General features: G+C 42.1%; 1 pseudogene; it reads left to right on the plus strand.

Moving 5' to 3' along the window:
* The first annotated feature begins 7,058 nt into the window (after nt 1-7,058).
* The window catches only part of LOC112250116, a 148,939-nt pseudogene continuing 136,567 nt past the window's right edge, over nt 7,059-19,430 (plus strand).

The following is a 19,430-nucleotide window of genomic DNA, read 5'->3' on the forward strand; positions in this document are numbered from 1 at the left end:
ACCCATTTACTGCGCTCGGCTGCATTGCCATAGCAACGCTATGAGTAGAAAAAGTACCCCTGGTTGGGAACCACTGATCTATTGTTCCCTCAGGTGTTAAAACTTATTTGGGGTAGGGGGCAGTATTTTCACGACAGGATGAAAAGCATGCCCAGAGTAAACGGCCTGCTACAAAGCCATAAAAGCTAGAATATGCATATCGTTAGTAGATTTGGATAGAAAACACTCTGAAGTTTCTAAAACTGTTTCTAAAACTGTTGATGAATGATGTCTGTGAGTATAACAGAACTCATATGCTAGGCAAAAATCTGAGAAAAAATCCAACCAGAAAGTGGGAAGTCTGAGGTTGGTCAATTTTCAACACAGCTCCTATTGAAGATACAGTGGGATATTGGTAATGTTGCACTTCCTAGGGCTCCACTAGATGTCAACAGTCTTTAGAACCTTGTCTGATGCTTCTACTGTGAGGTGGGGTCCAAAGGAGAAGGGAATGAGTAAGGTCTGCCATGAGCTGACCATGCTCTGATCATGCACGTTCACATGAGAGAGAGTTCTGTTCCATCGCACTTCTGAAGACAATGGAATTCTCCGGTTGGAACATTATTGAAGATTTATGTTAAAAACATCCTAAAGATTGATTCAGTACATCGTTTACATCTTTAAAATGTTGTAAAATACATGTGTTTGAGGAATTTTAATTCATTTTAGTTTCACTGGCTGTTGAAGAGGTGGGACGCTACCGTCTCACCTACCCTAGAGAGGTTAAACCTGTTAAGCTTCCCCCCTACTTTTTCTGAAATTCTGTTAAAAATCGCGCAACATTTTGGCGTCCTGCTACTCAGGCCAGGAATATAGTATATGCATATGATTAGTATGTGTGGATAGAAAACACTCAGACGTTTCCAAAACTGTTTAAATCACGGCTGTGACTATAACAGAACGTCTGTTTCATCGAAAAGCGCAGGAAAATCTGATCACTGGAGATGGAAAAAAGTATCCATGCGCCACTCCCATGAATTGTTAAAGGTGAACCGTAATATATTTGGCCAAGCTTGCAGTACCTACAGCTACCACAGGATCTATAGAGTCTCCTCATTTGAATCTGAATTGATTCTTGGTAGATCCGCCCAAAGGGAACCGATTCTCTCCGACCACCGACCCGAGGCATTGTCTGCCTTTTTCTCCGGACATTTTTCCACACGGCAGGCTATCGAATTTACATCGCCTCCTGATGATTTTTATAGCTTATTAACGTGTAGTTATACCTAAAGTTGCATTAGAAAGGTATTTCGAAGTGTTTTGTAAAAGTTTATCGTCGAATTTTTAACTTTTAAAAAATGACGTTACGTTATGAAACGCTCTTTTTTCCGTTTTCCACACAGTCTTCATAGATCGATATCTAGGCTATATATGGACCGATTTAATCCAAAAAAAGACCCAGTATTGATTATGGGACATCAAGGTGTGCAAAGAAAGAAGATGGTCAAAGGTAATTAATGTTTTATATTTTATTGTGCGGTTTGTGTAGCGCCGACTATGCTAATTCTTTTGTTTACATCCCCTACGGGTCTTTTGGGGTGTTGCATGCTATCAGATAATAGCTTCTCATGCTTTCGCCGAAAAGCATTTTAAAAATCTGACACGGTGGCTAGATTCACAATGACTGTAGCTTTATTTTAATACCAAACATGTGTATTTTAATGAACGTTTGCGTTTTAACTAATACCATTAGCATATAGCGTCGCGCATGTGCATTTCTAGAGCTCTAGGTGAGACGTCTGCGTCTCAAGTAAGCTCAAGAGGTTTTAAATAGATTTTGAATTCAAGCTGTAACAAAACAAAATGTGGAATAAGTCAAGGGGTATGAATACTTTCTGAAGCCGCTGTACATAGGAAGAACGTTCATTAAAAGGGAAGTGTGAGACTGAGACGTTCCACTCAACATCCCCTTGAATCCTGCATCAGCAGACGCTAGTCGTCATATGACTTATCCATTATCTAATGGCTTCAGTACTGACAGCATCCTAGTCTTCTGTTGGTCTATTGGATTTAATACCCACGTTTCTGGTGTCAGAAGCTACAGAAGGGAGATGGGGGTTTGTTATTGGCAAGGCTACCAATTGAGCCTGCAGTTCCTCATTTCCTCCACATCATTTAGCCTAATGAAGTTGCAAATGTGTATTCCTTTCTAAATGTGCATGATAGATAAAGTCAATTCTTGCACTTCTAGGAAGCTTGAAAAGGAGATTCCTCAGATGTTTTCTCAGCTTCCAATTACTTGACCATTTGTATTGCACTAAATGGATTCTCTTGTCACATTTGAAACCTGTGGGCAGCTTGTTTAGAGAACAACTTCACAAAGTATTGCCAGCAGTCACTAACTAACTCTTAACTCTGTACTTCAGAAGGGGTTTTGATTTTAGGGCTGTCTGTACTCATTTTCCTCAATTCACTCTCTCATGAAACGTTTTCAAACTATGTGCAATGTGACTTTGCTAAGTCAGTACTTAGTCATCTGGTGTACTAGTCTAAACCATGTTATAGTCTGTATTTAAATTCACATTTATTAACATATCTTACTTTAAAAGTAGATGATTATACTTTCAGAAAAAAAGTTGCTATCTAGAACCTAAAAGGGTTCTTCAGGTGTCCCCATCAGAGAACCCGTTGAAGAAACCTATTTGGTTCCATGTAGAACTGTCACGACTCCTACCGAAGGCGGCTCCCCTTCCCATTCGGGTGGCGCTTGGCGGTTGTCGTCGCCGGCCTACTAGCTGCCACTGATTCTTTCCTCCCCCTCGTCTGTTTATTGGTTACACCTGCTGTTTATTTGGTGATTAGCCAGCCGGCCCGCCTGCTCTTTGTGCGGGATTGTTTGTGTGACTAGTGTGCACGTTAGAGGTTAACGTGTTTTCCTGTTCGTGGGTTTTTGCTGGACTGTTTTAGTCCCCGTGTTCGGGGCATTTGTTTTTGTGTGCGCCCTGTGTTTTCGTGGGGTGGCTTATATTCACCGTTTGTGCATTAAATAGCACTACCCTGAACTCTCTGCTTCCTGCGCCTGACTTCGCACCCACTATACCCAGATCGTTACAAGAACCCTTTTTACATGGAACTCAAAAGGGTTCTACCTGTAACCAAAAAGGGATATCCAATGGGGACAGTCAAAGAACCCACCCTGGGATACCAGGTGTTATCCTTTATCTGTCACAAGGTGCATTATACAGACATATCTGCATCATGTTTTGGTCATTTTCTTCTTCCTTGTGTACTGGCATTGTGGACTCTCTGATATCAGACCCATAGTTCCCATGCATCAGCCTACCTCCATAGCCAGCTGTGTCTCAGGGGAAATATTACACACAGTGGTATTACACCATCAAGCTTGGCTTATATCGCTAATGTGTACATTAAGTTGTCCCAACTGTAAACAACATGGGATCTCCTTCACGCCTCCATTCAATGGGCTCCATGTAGACTTTGGGTCCTTCGAAAAATGACTCCAGCTGAAAGCACACTGTGATAAATATGAGAGCAGAACCCACAACATATTGTACAGACAATGTCATGAGGAAGTATACTGAAGTATCACAGAGATCCTTGATTTAGCCAGAGGACTGTATGTAGTCTCTTCCTCTCTTCCTCCTTTCTGTATTTGGATTCGTTCCCACACAGGCCTGCCTGTGTTTCTTCTGTGCAGAGGAGATTAAAGGCGTCCGCATGCTTCCCAGACGAAACAGTTCGGTAGACTTCCTGCATATATTAGTACAACCTTTTGTGACGTTTTTGGAGTTTGGTGAGTTTTTTGGGGGCTTTTCGAGCTCACACAAAAATGTCCTGCCCGCAAGCTGAAGTTCGGAGCCGAAGTCTACGCTCGCTTTGGCTGTGATTGGTCAACGGTAGTGATTTTTTTTTCTCATTGTTTTCATTGAAAAAAATGGAAATTGTGCAAATAAGATCTCTTCAGTAAAAATGTATTCTTACTATTTTGAGAAAGTGTATACTGGCTACGGCGTCTCAAAATGGACAAACATTATTGCTTGCCACAAATATTTCAAGTGTCTCTTTTAAGGTAGTATGCGAGCACACCCATTTGGTTCGGCTACCCGAGTTTGGCTAGGTGCCAGCTGAACTGAAGCATGCTGATGCCTTAAGTCCCACATCAGCCCCCCAAACTAATGGCTATTTGGCTTCCCTGAGCCTGTCGTCTGAGAGGTGCGACTGTGAGCACGGGCGAACCTTCTCCTCCAGGGCATGCTTGAAACCCATTTCCATTTGTTTCCCATTATACGTATTGCTGAACCAGCAAATAAGGTGTTATTGAGATGTCTGTTGAAGGTGCTTAGCTATGATTCATTGGAAACAAATAGCACCTTGACAAGTGGAATGGGCTTTTAACATATTTATAACATGCATTGCACCGTGGGGCCCCATTCTCACGCTGCCTTAATTTGTAATAGGAAGAAGGGCTTCCGCAGGAATCTTTCCCTAGCAGCCAATTGAATATAAAAATGTCTTCCTATATTTTTAATGAGTGCTGCCAGTAGGTGACGCATGGCATTGGATCATAGCCATTGCTTTTTGGCTTCACATTCCTGTGATTTAGAGCTTTAAAATATCGCCAGTCGTATTTCTTTTGGGAAAGCTATAAATATCACATTTACATGATTGCCAGGATTAAATAAGTATTTGAGAAACAAGCAAACTTACACATTTACCCACGGGATACCTTTTTGTGACAGCATGTTAAGCTTTATTTCCCTCTCTGCTACCAACTCAACTGTTGACTATTTAGACTATTTAGACTGACACCATGCATTTAAACTGGTTACATGTTTAATCATTCTAGTTGTGATATTCTAACCTTAATAACATCCATTACTGCTGCAATTATTAGATTAGTTGTTATTTGATATTCCCGGAGCTATGAGACGAAAATCTATCTGTGTTGATCTGAAAGCAGTCTTTGATTATAGGCTGTTCACTTAGAACACTGTCCTTTCATGCTTATTTCTCACTTTAGTTTGGTCTTAATTGAATCTATTTATGCGTCCCAAATGACACCCTATTTCTTATATGGTGGCCATCTTTTGACCAGAGCCCTAGGAGTGCCATTTGGGATGCAGACTAGGCTCAACAAGACGATGCAATAGCATCACCCACATGATAGCAGGCAGTCTGTCTTTTACAACACCGTCATGCTTTATCCTATTCTGTGGGCTCCTTGTAATGTAAAACTCATTTAAGAAATGACTTTGTCTTGTTCAATGTCCCTTTACTGGAAACAGTACAGTTTCCGCACCAGTCTGCTCCTACCTATCAACAGCACACTACACACACTATTATTGTACACAGAAAATGCCACCGACTTGTCAATTTGACACTAATGTTTGATAATAAAAAAATATCCAATTAACTAATAATGCTATAATATGACTCAATTACGAACAGGGCCTTAAGGTACAGTGCCTTCAAAACGTATTCATACCTTTGACTTATTCCACATTTTGTTGTGTTACAGTCTGAATTTAAAATGGATAAAAAATGTTCTTCTCACCTATCTCCACTAAATACCTGAGAGAGAGAGAGAGATTTGACTTTTTGTCTTTCTTTAATGAAACATTCTCATTTCATTAAAACCCCCTTAAAATAAAACACCAAAATATATCCTGTACAGCATACATGTACCATATTCACCTTGCCCTCTACCCCATGATACAAAACAACCGAAACCTCACTACTTCTACAACCGTATATCCAAAACATCTTCCCCAGCTATATAGACAGCAAACCCGACACACCATATCTCCTGAAACATCTCCACAATTTTTATCATTATATAGAACTCAAATTCAAGGCGAGCAGAGACCATCGCATTAAACAATAGTAAAGGTTCTGTTATCCCCCACCTTTGACCCTGTTCCTCCTTGTTAGCCAAATAGCCAACTTTGCCTGAGCAAACAGAAAATTCAACAAAACACATTTGACCTTTCCATTATAAACATCCCAAAAGTAAAACCACACCCAACCTCTCACACAGACATTCCAACATAAACATTAATGGCATTAACCTGGTGCACACAGAAAACACATGAATCACAGTTTCTCTCATAACACAGAAAGGACACCCCTGCCCAACTCCAGGGTCGACCTATGCCAACCAGCTGTTAGTGGCCAGGGCTCCATGTAGAACCCTCCACTGGAGGTCCCCTGACCTCCTTGGTACTGGGGCTTTGTAGAGCCCCCTCCATCTAAAACCCACCATACTCTCCACCCCACATACTCTCTGCCACTGATGTGCCTTCACTCCTGTTAGGCTCCTAATGTTCCAAACCGTAATGCAGAGGTTGTAGATGACTTTACCTCCAACCCCTTCAAACTCCCCCAGGCTCGGAGTTTTAAAATCTAACAAGTCCTCCAGACCCCCTTGCCAGTCCCCAGTCTCTGCCGTCATCTGCAGTGGCGGAAACATTGGTGGCACCTCCCCATTTGCCCGCTCAACCACCCCCTTACTGGCTCAGACAGTGCCTCCTGGACCTCCTCCAGGAATCTTTCCAGCAGCCTAAGAGACATTAGAGAGTTTTTCAGGGGGATTGCTATTCCTGTTTGTTGTGGCAAAACTTCTGGGGTTTTCCACCCCTCCTCTCCCAGCAGTTGCAGGTCACCCAGCCTTAGTAAACCCGCTGCCATCAGTTTCCTCTGCAGGGTGGCCGACTGAACCGATCTCAAAGGGATGGCTGGGTTGTGGAAGAAAGGCTCCACCCAAAGCCCAGGCTCCACACCCCCTTCTCATGAGGGCCTTAGTAGCTGCCAGGCCCTCAGCACTGCAGAGTAAAAGTCTGAGAGACCTGCTGTACTCAGCCTCTCCAGCTTCATGAGGAACAGCTGCCGGTCTAACCCTAATCCGCCAGCTCTCCTCAGCAGCGCGCATGCTGGTTCCCTCCAGCCGACATCAGTATGGTACAGCAGTCTCTGTAATGTCTTTAGTCGGAAAGCAGCCACCCTTCTCTCCAGTTCCACCAGGCCCCGTCCTCCTTTGTTGACGGTCATGTACAACAGTGATGGCCCGACCTGAAAAAGTCCACCATTTGCTTTGCAGGTCTGCGAGTCCAGCCCAGGTACACCCCTGACATTTTAAGACCTTCACAACCCAATAGCAATCCCCCTGGAAGCAGAGGAGGGGCCCTATCCCCCCCATGCCCCACATAACAGAAGCTCCCTCATACACCTTCAGACTAGTCTCTAGTGCCTGCATATCCTGACCATCCCTGACCATCACAGAAACGTAATATGCAAATGCTGACACTGCTATACCTGTCAACACACCCATGCCTGTCCAGCACTCTCCTTGCAGTCTCTTGCGTAGCAGGCCCAAAAAAGGCTCAATGGCTAGTGTATATAACTGCATCCTTGTCTAATGCCCCTGTCTCACCCAGACTGGTCTACTGAGCACCCCTCCCACCTTGACCATACATGACGCCCCAGCATACAACCTCTTCACACTGGCCAAAAACATGTCCCTGATTAAGAACAAGTTGTCTGTGATTGAGCGTCCCAGTACACAATATGTTTGGTCCTTGTGTACTATAGAGTCCAGATGGGACATCAATCTGTTAGAGAGGACCTTAGCAAATATCTTATAGTCCGCACAGAGCAATTACACAGGCCTCCAGTTCTTAAGTTCACACAAGTCCCCTTTTTTGGGCAGGAGAGTCAGAGCCGCCCCAGCTCATCGGCAACTCTATTATACCAACGCATTCACGCAACACGCAAAAGAAGTCAAGTCCAATTATTCCCCTGAATTATTTTGTAAAACTCCACTGGGAGTCTATCAACCCCCGGTGCACAGCCAGGGAACATCTGGGTTACGGCCTCTGCCAGTTCATGGGACAACAGAGGAATGTCCATTTCATCCCTCTGTGCCAGAGAGAGCTTAGGGAGTTCTGCAAACAAGACCTGAGCACACATAGCATCACACAGTTCTGCCCTGTACAACTTAGTATAAAACTCCACAGTCCGCTCCCGCATCTCCCCCACCACAGAGGTCACCCGCCCATCAGACAACCGTAGACAATGCATACTCTTGGCTTCAACACTCTGTCTTTCCAAACCAAAGAAGAAGGAGCTGAGAGTGTCCGTCTCCTTGAGCATGGAGAACCTAGCTCTTGCAAGTGCTCCCTTTGCTTTAACCTGGAAAAAACTGCCCAGGTCCCTACGTAATTCAGCTAAATTAGCCTGGAGCCTCAGCATCTTTACCTCCTGTAGGGGAATGGTCCCTTTATTGATTAAGACTTATATGCTTGCTACAGGCCTTATAATAGCATGCCTCACTATCATACTGTTGCTATATGTCTGAACTCTGCCACGGTTACACCCTAGCTGTTGCAAGAACATGCCTGCAGGCTGGGCGAGAGACAGACCGGAACTAGGTAAAGAGCTGAGAAGTAAACACTGTCTAGGTTGGCCACTTTGATCTTGTGCGACAGTGGAAAATGCTGATGATACTTAGAATTTAGAGAAGTTACTGTTCTAGGTATCTGCATTAATGTAGCCTCAACTCATTGGACATATACATTGACGTAGGTGATCACCACCAGGGAGTGATCACAGAGCTTACTCTGAGACACAGTTGAAGTCGGAAGTTTAGTCATTAAAACTCGTTTTTCAACCTCTCCACAAATTTCTTGTTAACAAACTATCATTTTGGCAAGTTGGTTAGGACATCTACTTTGTGCATGACACAAGTCATTTTTCCAACAATTGTTAAGGTGTATGTAAACTTCCGACTTCAACTGTACATGCTGTGTTTCCATTGTTAACTTCTGTCTGTAATTGCATTAATAAAGGTTTGATTGATTTACTTAAAGAAGATATTGTCTGACTGCTGATTTCACCAATAAGCCAATGATTGACAAGGAACAAGGAACCTAACCCGACACCTACATCTCACTAATACTACGCTTGAGTTCCCCCAATACTATCCTAGCCTCTGAGGATGATAGAGCTGTATACTGTCGACAGTAAAGCCAAATTTGGACTTTCCCCACATCCCACCATTGACTCAGACTCATACTCCTCTCTTTGCTGCCTCCACCTTTCCCAAAAAATCTGGAAACATGAGCAAAAATGGGCATCTTGTAAGAGCTTTACATTAAACTTCCAATAGGATGCATGCCGAGGCCCTGGTGAAATAGACAGCCGAGCCATGGTTATGTGGTGATCCGAAAAACCCACCGGGAGGATGGTAGCGCCCAACAGTCTATTGCTCTGATTCCTGGACATATAAAAACAATCAAGTCGGGTTGCGCTCACCTTAGCCCCAAAGACCATCACCCGTGTATACTGTCTTGTTTCAGGATGTTTAGTTCTCCAAACATCCACTAGGTCGAACTGATCAATGATGTCCCATAACACTCCCACTGACCCTGAATGAGGCTCCTCCCCATTTCTGTCTTTTGTAAAAATCCATTGTACAGATCCAGTCCATGCCGACCACCAGCATCTCCTCAGGCGCTACCTGTGAGAGTTCCTGTCTAAGACACCCAAATAGAACACCCCTCTCTCTAAGTGTGTTAGACGCATACACATTTCTAAAGAAAAATCCCATGTTGTTAATTTCTGCTTTCACAACAAACAGCCTACCCCTACACACCTCCTTTGAGGAGCACATTTTTACAGACAGACCTGGTACAAAAACGACTGCCACCCCTGCACTAAAATTTGTCCCATGGCTCAACACACTTGCCCCTTTCCACCAGAACCTCCAATCAACTTCATTCACCACATCACCATGCGTCTCCTGCAGAAACAACACCTTTACCTTTTTTTGTTTGACATATTCACCCAACACACTCCTCTTTCCTGCATCTCTGGCTCCATTTATATTAAGCAAGCCTACCCAAAGAGTCTCTATAACAAGTGGGAGAAAAGCTAACAAATAAAGAGACCAATAGCAAAGCTCAAAAAAACCCAGTGCCAGAAAGAAACTATTCATCTAAACTGTGTCTGAAGGTAGACCCTTACACACTGTTGTGATGTTGCACTGATCTTACAAACTTTCTCGGATGAGAATAAAAAGCCTCAAGATTAACTTCTTTTTTTCCCCTTTGGTCTCATTTAGCTGTTGCTCATTGTTATTCAGAAACTTGAACACTTGCCTCCTGAATGAAACAACATGCTTAAAGGCATCTGCCTGAACCTGCCGACAGTACACGAAAACCGCTAGCAAACTTATCAAAACGACTCAGCTCTTTCCTGATTTGATCATCCGTAATAAACAGAGGCAAATTTGCGACTACCATCCTGGTCAAATGGAAAGAAGAGCAATTGGCACCAACACACCCCTTACAAATATCCCACTAGCAATGAGTCTACCCAGTAGAACCTCCTCCACCTTAACTCCATTCTCAGGAACACAGCTGAATCCATGCCGTAATGACAGCGTCTCCTCCACGCTAGTCTGAGAAGCCATCGCGCACACCACACCTTCCAATCCCCAGGAAACTAAAACTCTGTCCTCTTCCACCCTAACTTTGTGAGAGTGTGAGAGTGTGAGATGTATATATATATATATATATATATATATATATATATATATATTCAGAAACTTGAACACTTGCCTCCTGATTATTACGGATGATCAAATCAGGAAAGAGCTGAGTCGTTTTGATACGTTTGCTAGCGGTTTTCGTGTACTGTCGGCAGGTTCAGGCAGATGCCTTCAAGCATGTTGTTTTGATCAGGAGGCAAGTGTTCAAGTTTCTGAATATATATATATATATATATATATATATATATATAATGTATGTGTCTGGGAATTTGGCATTATTATCTATGTCCTAACCAGGGGCGAGGAGCGAAGGCACATTCCTACACATTCTGTTTCCCGTTTAGACATCTGGACTTTCACTGGGCAAGAGTTGGCGGTGGGGTGGGGATCATCCTCACTTAAGTGTACTTTGGCAGGTGTTCCATCCAAGGGCCCGAACTCTCCACCTCAAAGCATCGGAGCACAAGGCTGGGCCATTGAGCCGCTGCAGCTCCATGCACACTGCTCTGGAAGCAATACAAGTAGCTAGGAGTCAGTCATTTAACTTCAGTGTTCAACGCTTTAAACTAAATGGTAGAGAGATGAGATGTTCTATTCTAATATTTTCCTTCATTTTCTTGTTTAATGAGAAGAACTTGCCATAAAGGCTGTCTGGTCGCTTTTATGAACTAAAACATTTTATGGGCAGAAACCAATCCAAATTTGCAAAAACTGTCAAATGAAATATGTGATTTGTGACTCGCAGCATCTCCACTTGCAGTTAAACCAGCACTTTATTGCAGTTTACAGCATATTGTTAATTTCCATCAGGAAAATGCACCAAACTGCAGTGGGAAACGAGCTCTCCAGAACAGAGCAGCAGAGACTGCAGGTTGAGTGGCCTAGGAATTTCTACACAATCTTTCTCATTTGGCATGTAGGGCAACTGTAGTGTAGAAATTTGGTTGGGAATGAAAACGTGTGCCTAGTTATTTTTCATGTATTATAACATATGCCATTAGCATTTGTATATTAAGTATGATCCATCTCATTTAAAATGAATAAAAAAACTAAAAAACGAACATCCATTGGAATGAATGAAGATGTTTGGATCATATCTATGTGTTTGTTACATTGTAAATCAGCAAAGGGAGAATTATCCCCTTTTATAAACATGTAAGGAGCATTGGCATGTGTTTGATTTGCCTTGGCTGGGCTGGTCATGAGCAAGTGCTTCAGTCCAAATGAAACTGGGATGGTTACCATGTTAAATCACCCTGGGGATCCTACAGCCAGACACATCAGGCTGCTTCACGGGAGATTTACCGGTGACTGGGCTGCACCACACTAAATCACAGTGACCACTTACTTTGGAGGGGACAGGGATGGAGAGGAGAGGAGCAGCTAGGGCAAGGTACCAAGAGGAGGGACGTGGGTGACCTACCTGTTTTAGTATTGTCCAATACTAGTGGGTGAGGGAGATAAGGCATTCAGAGGATTTTAGGATTGTGGTGTTACTGACAAGGACTGTGGGTAGTGTTGTCTCAGGGCTGTTGGGAAAATACACATCTGTCAGAGGACATTCCAGTGGGTCCCAGTCTTGAGGGGCGATCGGGAGTAGGGGGGACTGGGAAAATGTTTGCGTTGTTTGGATTGTCACCGGGCCCTTGCTTATGACTTTTCAGACAGGATCAGTTTCAGACACGATGTCTAAGAGAATAACTATTGTCACAGATAGTGTTTGTATGTGTTTGTATGATACATAAGAGGGATTTGATGTAGCCTTATGGCAGTTGCAATAGAATCATAGTTGGTGGAATGTCACATCGGCACCGTTATGAGATCATATCAAATCATTTTGTTGATTTCCTTGAAATATCTGTTTTTATCTAATTCAAGAGGATTTTATTTATAAAAAAATGCCTGTCACTGTGTATAAAATAAGATGGTATTATAAGACTAGTCTTAATCTTCCATAGGGGTCTTGCTATTTTGTTTCAGGTCCGTAGGAGGGGGAGCATTTGAGCATTTGAGAGCTGAGCGTATGCTCTAGCTCTGTCTTAAGATCCATATTAAAATCTTTGAAATGGCATGAATTTTAAATATATACGTATATTTAGCTGTGTGGTATGCACTTGGGTCCGACAAATCCTTTGTGATTTTTTTGGTATGGTTTGATTTAAAGGAAATCTTTATTGTTCAGCTCCGAGCACACTCTAGATTTCGCTGAATAACCTGAATGTTTTTTTTCTCGTGGCATTTGAGCAGTGCCAATTTAACGGAAATGACTCTGTGCTTCCGTCAATGTCAAGTGAAATGACTTTTGATATTGACAAATGACGGCAGTGTTACAGGTTGACTGCTCCTCTTTATTTGATATCAAATGAAATAAAATGCCAGTGTGTAATTGAAGAGAATTATGTTTCAGTTAGTGAAAGAGCGGTTTAAAAGTAATGACCACGAGAACCCACTGAAACAACTCATATGGAGCTTCCCAGTTGTACCTTCTCCCATACTGTACATTGGGATCATACTGAGATGTTTGTGTGTGCTTGCATGTGTGAGCAAGTGCACAAGTGCTATGGATGTGTGTGTGTGTGTGTGTTGTCCATTTGTCTGCCCTGAGGGTCTTTTGCAGTCTCATGAACAGTCTTGACCTGCTTGGACTGGATGTTTTCTCCTAGATTAAGGTCTAAACCAGTTGCTTTCCTGTTTGAGGTTAGCTTGTGAACCTCATCAGCAAAGCATTTGATCTGGGTTTATATGTATTATGGACATAAACACTCACACTTCCATACAACATGTATTTTATTTGAAATAATTAGTAATGATCAATTTATGGTCTGATGTGAACTTGAAAATGTTGCTAGACAGCACATTTTTGCCTGCATAAAGATAGGGAAATTAAACTTTTTATTGGAGGATGAGGACATTTTGTGAAAAAATGCTCTAACCAGTCCCACCTACACAACACCTGTAAAGGAATGTAGCTAATGAGTGGTTATAGATGCACTACCTTAAATTGAGCCAGTTTGCAGCAACAGGAAATGTGGATTATAATTCATTTACATTTTTGTGGAGGTTGTAAGGAAAAATCAAGTCTGAAATTTCAAAGTGCAAATAACAAACTTAAGAATAACAAACTTTCAGCAAAGTTCTCTTGCAACAGGGTGATCAAATTAAAATCCTACATCTGCAAACACAACATTCTGCTTTGCTCATGATTACAATGACTCCATTTAGAGAGAGAGAAATTATTCTAAAACAGTTAAATAGCTGTTCTATAAAGACATCTCTGAGTACTCTGTCCTTTCCTATTTGTATTCCTAGAAGAAGAGTGGGTTTATTTGACTGGCCTGTGATTGATGTTTATGTTGTGTTTTGATGCAACTTTGACTATGATGAATCTTAGATCCAGTGACAGTGCATTGTTCAAGGCAGTGAATCAAACATTGATTGAATGCACCATGAGTGGATATTCTTCTTGAAGTGCAGCAGGCATTTGAAAGGCCCTCAGATGTCACTCACGGTTCAGGCAGCTCACCTTCATTGATACCATGTTGGATTAATGTTGTCTTTCAAAAAAATAATGAATTTGATTCATTTTTAGAATCAACCAGCAATTCAGATCATAGAATGTATTGTGAACTGAATTGGTTTAGGCTATTACAGCTACTCTATGCTGAAATAACAATAATTTAGATGATGATGATGATGAAGAAGAATACAATGAGTTTTCTGCTCGTTGATAGTCTAGGAACAGATAGGATCTGTGTTTTCAGTGTGATCCTAGAACACTTCAGGACATGTGGAAGTGGCTTCTACAGTATAACATCATGCTCTGTCAGGCTTCCTGTCTGTCTGACTGTCCGCCTCATATTTTCTCTCCCACTCTTGACGTCTCTGTCTGAACCCAGCTTTTTAAGACGCTAATGAATTACTGATTGCTAAAATGAAAAAAATTGCAAATTACAAGTATCATTATCCTCTATTAAGGAAGTCATTCATTTCTTCGTGCATGTCCACAGATGTAGTTACTAGGGAAACGGCATGTTGTTTCATTAAAGCCTGCTATTCAGTGGTGGGGGCTCTAACCCCCTCTCCTCCCTCTTAAGATTGCATTACAGAGGTCTTAACTGTTCCATAATTGTCTGGTGGCTCTCAATCCCTCATCACTGTATGTGGGACGTGAATACACTTCCAGCCCTTAAAAAAGAAGAAAGGGATAAACAATAGCTAATGGAATGTGTTTTTAACAATAGTTTCAACAAAACAACGAGGTTACTTACCGGTAGGCACTTTGAGTTGTATTAATCCATATGTCACAGTGGGCTTTGCAAGCCATCACCATTCATGCCCAAATTTGTATTTCATGTTATGGATGGCTGATTTAGTTGGATTCCTATTTGAGAATATGTATCCATCTTTGGGGCTGTCGTGGTGATGCTGTCCTGTATCGATCTCCTGCAGTATGCGTGCAATGTGAGACTGATGCATGTTGGAGAGTACACACACACACACACACACACACACACACACACACACACACACACACACACACACACACACGTTTGAGACTAGCTGTTGCAGGGCTGGACAGGTGACCCACCTAGAGGAGTGATTGAATGCCACGACGCTGGGCTTTGGCATTGAGCAGATATAATGTAGAGTCTAAAGGTGCACCCTGCCATGATGATGAATACAGGCAAGATGAAAAATAAATGTTGCTGTATCATTCAATGGGCTGCTGCGTGACCTCTTTAAGATGCACTCTGTCTATTTTTTTTTGCCAGACACATTAAGCATCAGGATTAAAGTTTCTAATGTGAACACGGATCTCAAGGACAACTAAACTGTCTACTGGCATATGTCAGAGCAGGGCCTTCATCCCTGTTCCATGAGTTTCAACTACTCACTATCTTGGAGAGCAGGAGTCCCGAAGTAGCCTACAGGCCTAAGCTTATATGTTGTTATATACTGTGTATTTTCCTTGTATACTGGATGAAATGACTGGATGACATTAACTATGTTTATGAGGCCTTATAAGCAAGTAATGTTGCATATATCAACTGAGTATTCTAAATGTGAAGCAGATGTTTCATAACAAACTGGAATCTTTCAAATACACCGATAGTGCTGCATGCTTGTTTATTTTTGACATTGGGGCTGTCAGCGTTTTGAACATGTAGGCCAGACAGACATTCATTTTGAATGCAGGGAAAGGAACCACACTGGGAAAACTGTTAGCTGATAGGAGAGAAAGATCCATCTCTTTCTAAGAATCTGGAGCATGACTGCAGACAACCCTGGCTGAAGAGATGGCATGAAGTAGTTTTATCAACTTGAATGAACAATCAGCAGAAGCATAATATGAATGGGAGCAGCATCCACAGTATTATTGATTGGAGGCTGGAGAAACCACGGAGAGAAAGAATGAACCCAGCCTTGTCATCCATACTTCACATACCAAACACAAGCCCACAGTCAATACCCACCCCCTCCTGATTCAATAAAATATGTGTATACAATAGCAGCAGCAGATATCCCTGTAGTACACACAGCCTGTTTGGCTTAGCAATATTAGAAATAAATAGAGAAGCAGTACAGATGTAGGGTCTTAATTTGAGCTAGTTTGCTACAGCAGGAAAATATTCCTGCAGGAACAGGAAATGTGAATTATTATGTGGATTATAATTAATGGACATTTTTGTAGGGGTTGATCAATTTTTTTGTTAAGGCAAACCCAGTCTGAAATTTCTAAATGTAAATTACAATCTTTATAAGCCTTTTTAAAACTCAAATATACTACAAGTTTGCAAGAAAATTCTCAGCAACAAAAGAGTGATCAAATTGAGATCCAACATCTGTGTCAGTTAAAAAAGGCCAGTGCAATACCAGTATGAGGTACTTAGCCTTACATAGACATTTTCGTAACACTCATTTTGGGGTTTCTAAAGATGGGTCATTATCCAGCAATAATGTAAAGTATGATAATAGCTGATGATAGTACTTTCTTATTCCTTGATTGTTCCTCCCTCTGTGCCTCTGATGTGAATTTGAAATCTTGACCCCAGTACAGAGAAAAGAAAAAAACATAGAATGTAGGGGGGGTCTGTATTAACCTTCCATATTCAGAGCTCTGTTGTATCTTACAAGGTCCCCATGTAAGTATCAGCCTCATGAAAGCAATGAGTTCATGTCTCTTTAATCCTAGTCAAATGCCTTGCTTCTTTACTGATATTCACTCCTATGCTTTTAGACTACTGCTCCACTCTAATTACCAGCAAATAGTCCCTGCTGTGTTGAATGTGGTTCTGCAAATGGAGCTAGACACTGTTTATTAAACAGGCTGGGTTATTGGCTTGGTGAGTGAGGAGAAAACTCACAGTATAAAGATGTGGACGGACATTAACCAGATATTGCTTCCAGTTCAAGAAGTCATGGGATACGGTGTATTTTTTTGAGGTTGTACGGTACCATACTAGCTTATAATCTGACCTATAACAGTTAGGCCAGTGTTATTAGACCTAGACCTTCATCGGTTGGTGAAAGTCAGCGTTACTCGGGCCATAGACTTCCTCATAGGCATCCGTAAAACTTTATTTTCTGCAGCTTGACTTGGATATCAGATGTTCTTCACAGTTCATTTGGCCTGGACATCTGGAGGAACAGCTGGGAGCCATTTTGGAGCAATGGGCCCAGTCTTTGATATAGACTCAGTCAGTGTTCGCTTTCCATACAGATGCATAACAGAACAGGGGACAACATGAATCTCTCTCTCGCTCTCTCTCTCTCTCTCTCTCTTGCTCTCTCTCTCTCTCTTGCTTTCGCTCCTCTCTCTCTCGCTCTCTCTCTCTTGCTCTCGCTCCTCCTCTTGCTCTCTCTCTCTCTCTCTCTTGCTCTCGCTCCTCCTCTCTCTCTCGCTCTTTCTCTCTTGCTCTCGCTCATCCTCTCGCTCTCTCAGAACCAAGTACAGCTCCCTTTTATCCGCTCCCCCTTGGATATTTTTCATCTACGTTCCCATTGAAACTCCTCTGAACTAACGGCCCCATACTGTATTTTAATTTGAAAGCTGAAACCGTTGTGGCGGTTTATGTCTGTTTTTTTATTTTTATGGAGTGGCAGAGATGCATCAAACACCGGCCTTGATTGTGACATGATGTCGCAGCTATTCCTACCATTGCCAGATTGGAAATCTCTACCGTTGGGGTCGTAATTCTGCCAATGCTTGACATCAACAGTTCTGTATGTATGAAGGATGCTGTCCCTCACTCCCTCCCTCTACAGTACCATGAGCTAGGGGAGACTGTGGGTATAAACCTGATGGACCGTGGCTCTACTATGTATTCTCATACCGGCTGAGTCTCATTTCCCTCTCGGTGAACTCTGAGTGAGACCTGTCAAACTGGCCTGGGTCCTTGCTGTCCGGTATCTTTGGGACGTCCAACTCATACAACTCCCCATTTGACGTGGAAATTTAAATGCTCAAGGTTAGGGTTAGGTAAGGGTTAAGGTTAGGGTTTGTGGTATGGATGTCCCAAGGATTCTGGATAGCACTAACCCATTGGTGCCTATTCACCATAGGACTCCATTTATATTACAACAACGGCAGTGAAGGAAGCCACAAAATGTTCATAAAATTGGTCAGATAGCCTTGTATTGTCTATATAACAGCTGGATTTACAAAATGGCTTTGATAGTATTGAATTGTCAATGTTACAGATAGATATAGCTACTGTATGTACAGTGTCATATTATTAAGTAGATTATGTTTCCCAATCCTCATCCCTCAGGTCTGTTCCCAGCTGTACTGAACCTGGCCTCTAATGGTGGAGATCCACAACAACCTGTGGAGAGACAGGACCAGAGATGTACTGCAAACTAGTGGAGCACGTCCCCGGACAGCAAGTCAGGAACACGCAGTGCCTCATCTGCAACAACAACAGTGAGAGACCATTTGGTAACTATCACTATTATACTGTACCTACTGCATACAGTACAACTCCACTTTGTACTGTATCAGCATTATTCATACTGTACAGTAGGATTAGGAGTGTGGAATACTGTATACACCCACGTTCAGCAAAGATTTAGAGAATCAATTTGCACATTGCCCTCATCAAAGCGCATCCCTGCTATCATCATTTATCTATTCCAAAATCAATGGGCTCAGCCTATGAAATATAAGTGGCCTGAGATTGCTGAGGAGGGACTTTTGAAGAGCTCTGACTTGTGGTTCTGTAAGCACAGCCTGCGTTGGTGAGCATATCTCACTATCTAACTGAGGACACATCTTACTGTGTAAATCACAACAGTGTGCTGTGTGTACACAGAGAGGAGCCATGCATCCTCTTCTCACAGCCACTTTTGACTTAGGCTGTGAGTTGTAATTACTATCTGATAGAGAAAATCAGTCAGATGAACTGGTGCAGATAAACTTTGCAAATATATCCTAAAATATAATACATTTTTTCAGGAAACAAGTATCCTTAATACAGTTGAATTCGGATGTTTACATACACTTATGTTGGAGTCATTAAAACTTGTTTTTCAACCACTCCACACATTTCTTCTGAACAAACTATAGTTTTGGCAAGTCGGTTAGGACATCTACTTTGTGCATGACACAAGTAATTTTTCCAACAATTTGGACAGATTATTTCACTTACAATTCACTGTATCACAATTCCAGTGGGTCAGAAGTTTACATACACTAAGTTGACTGTGCCTTTAAACAGCTTGGAAAATTCCAGAAAATTATGTCATGGCTTTAGAAGCTTCTGATAGGCTAATTGATGTCATTTGAGTCAATTGGAGGTGTATCTGTGGATCTATTTCAAGGTCTACCTTCAAACTCAGTGCCTCTTAGCTTGATATCATGGGAAATCGAAAGAAATTGTAGACC

Source organism: Oncorhynchus tshawytscha, linkage group LG05 (assembly GCF_018296145.1).
Source record: "Oncorhynchus tshawytscha isolate Ot180627B linkage group LG05, Otsh_v2.0, whole genome shotgun sequence".
Lineage (NCBI taxonomy): Eukaryota > Metazoa > Chordata > Actinopteri > Salmoniformes > Salmonidae > Oncorhynchus > Oncorhynchus tshawytscha.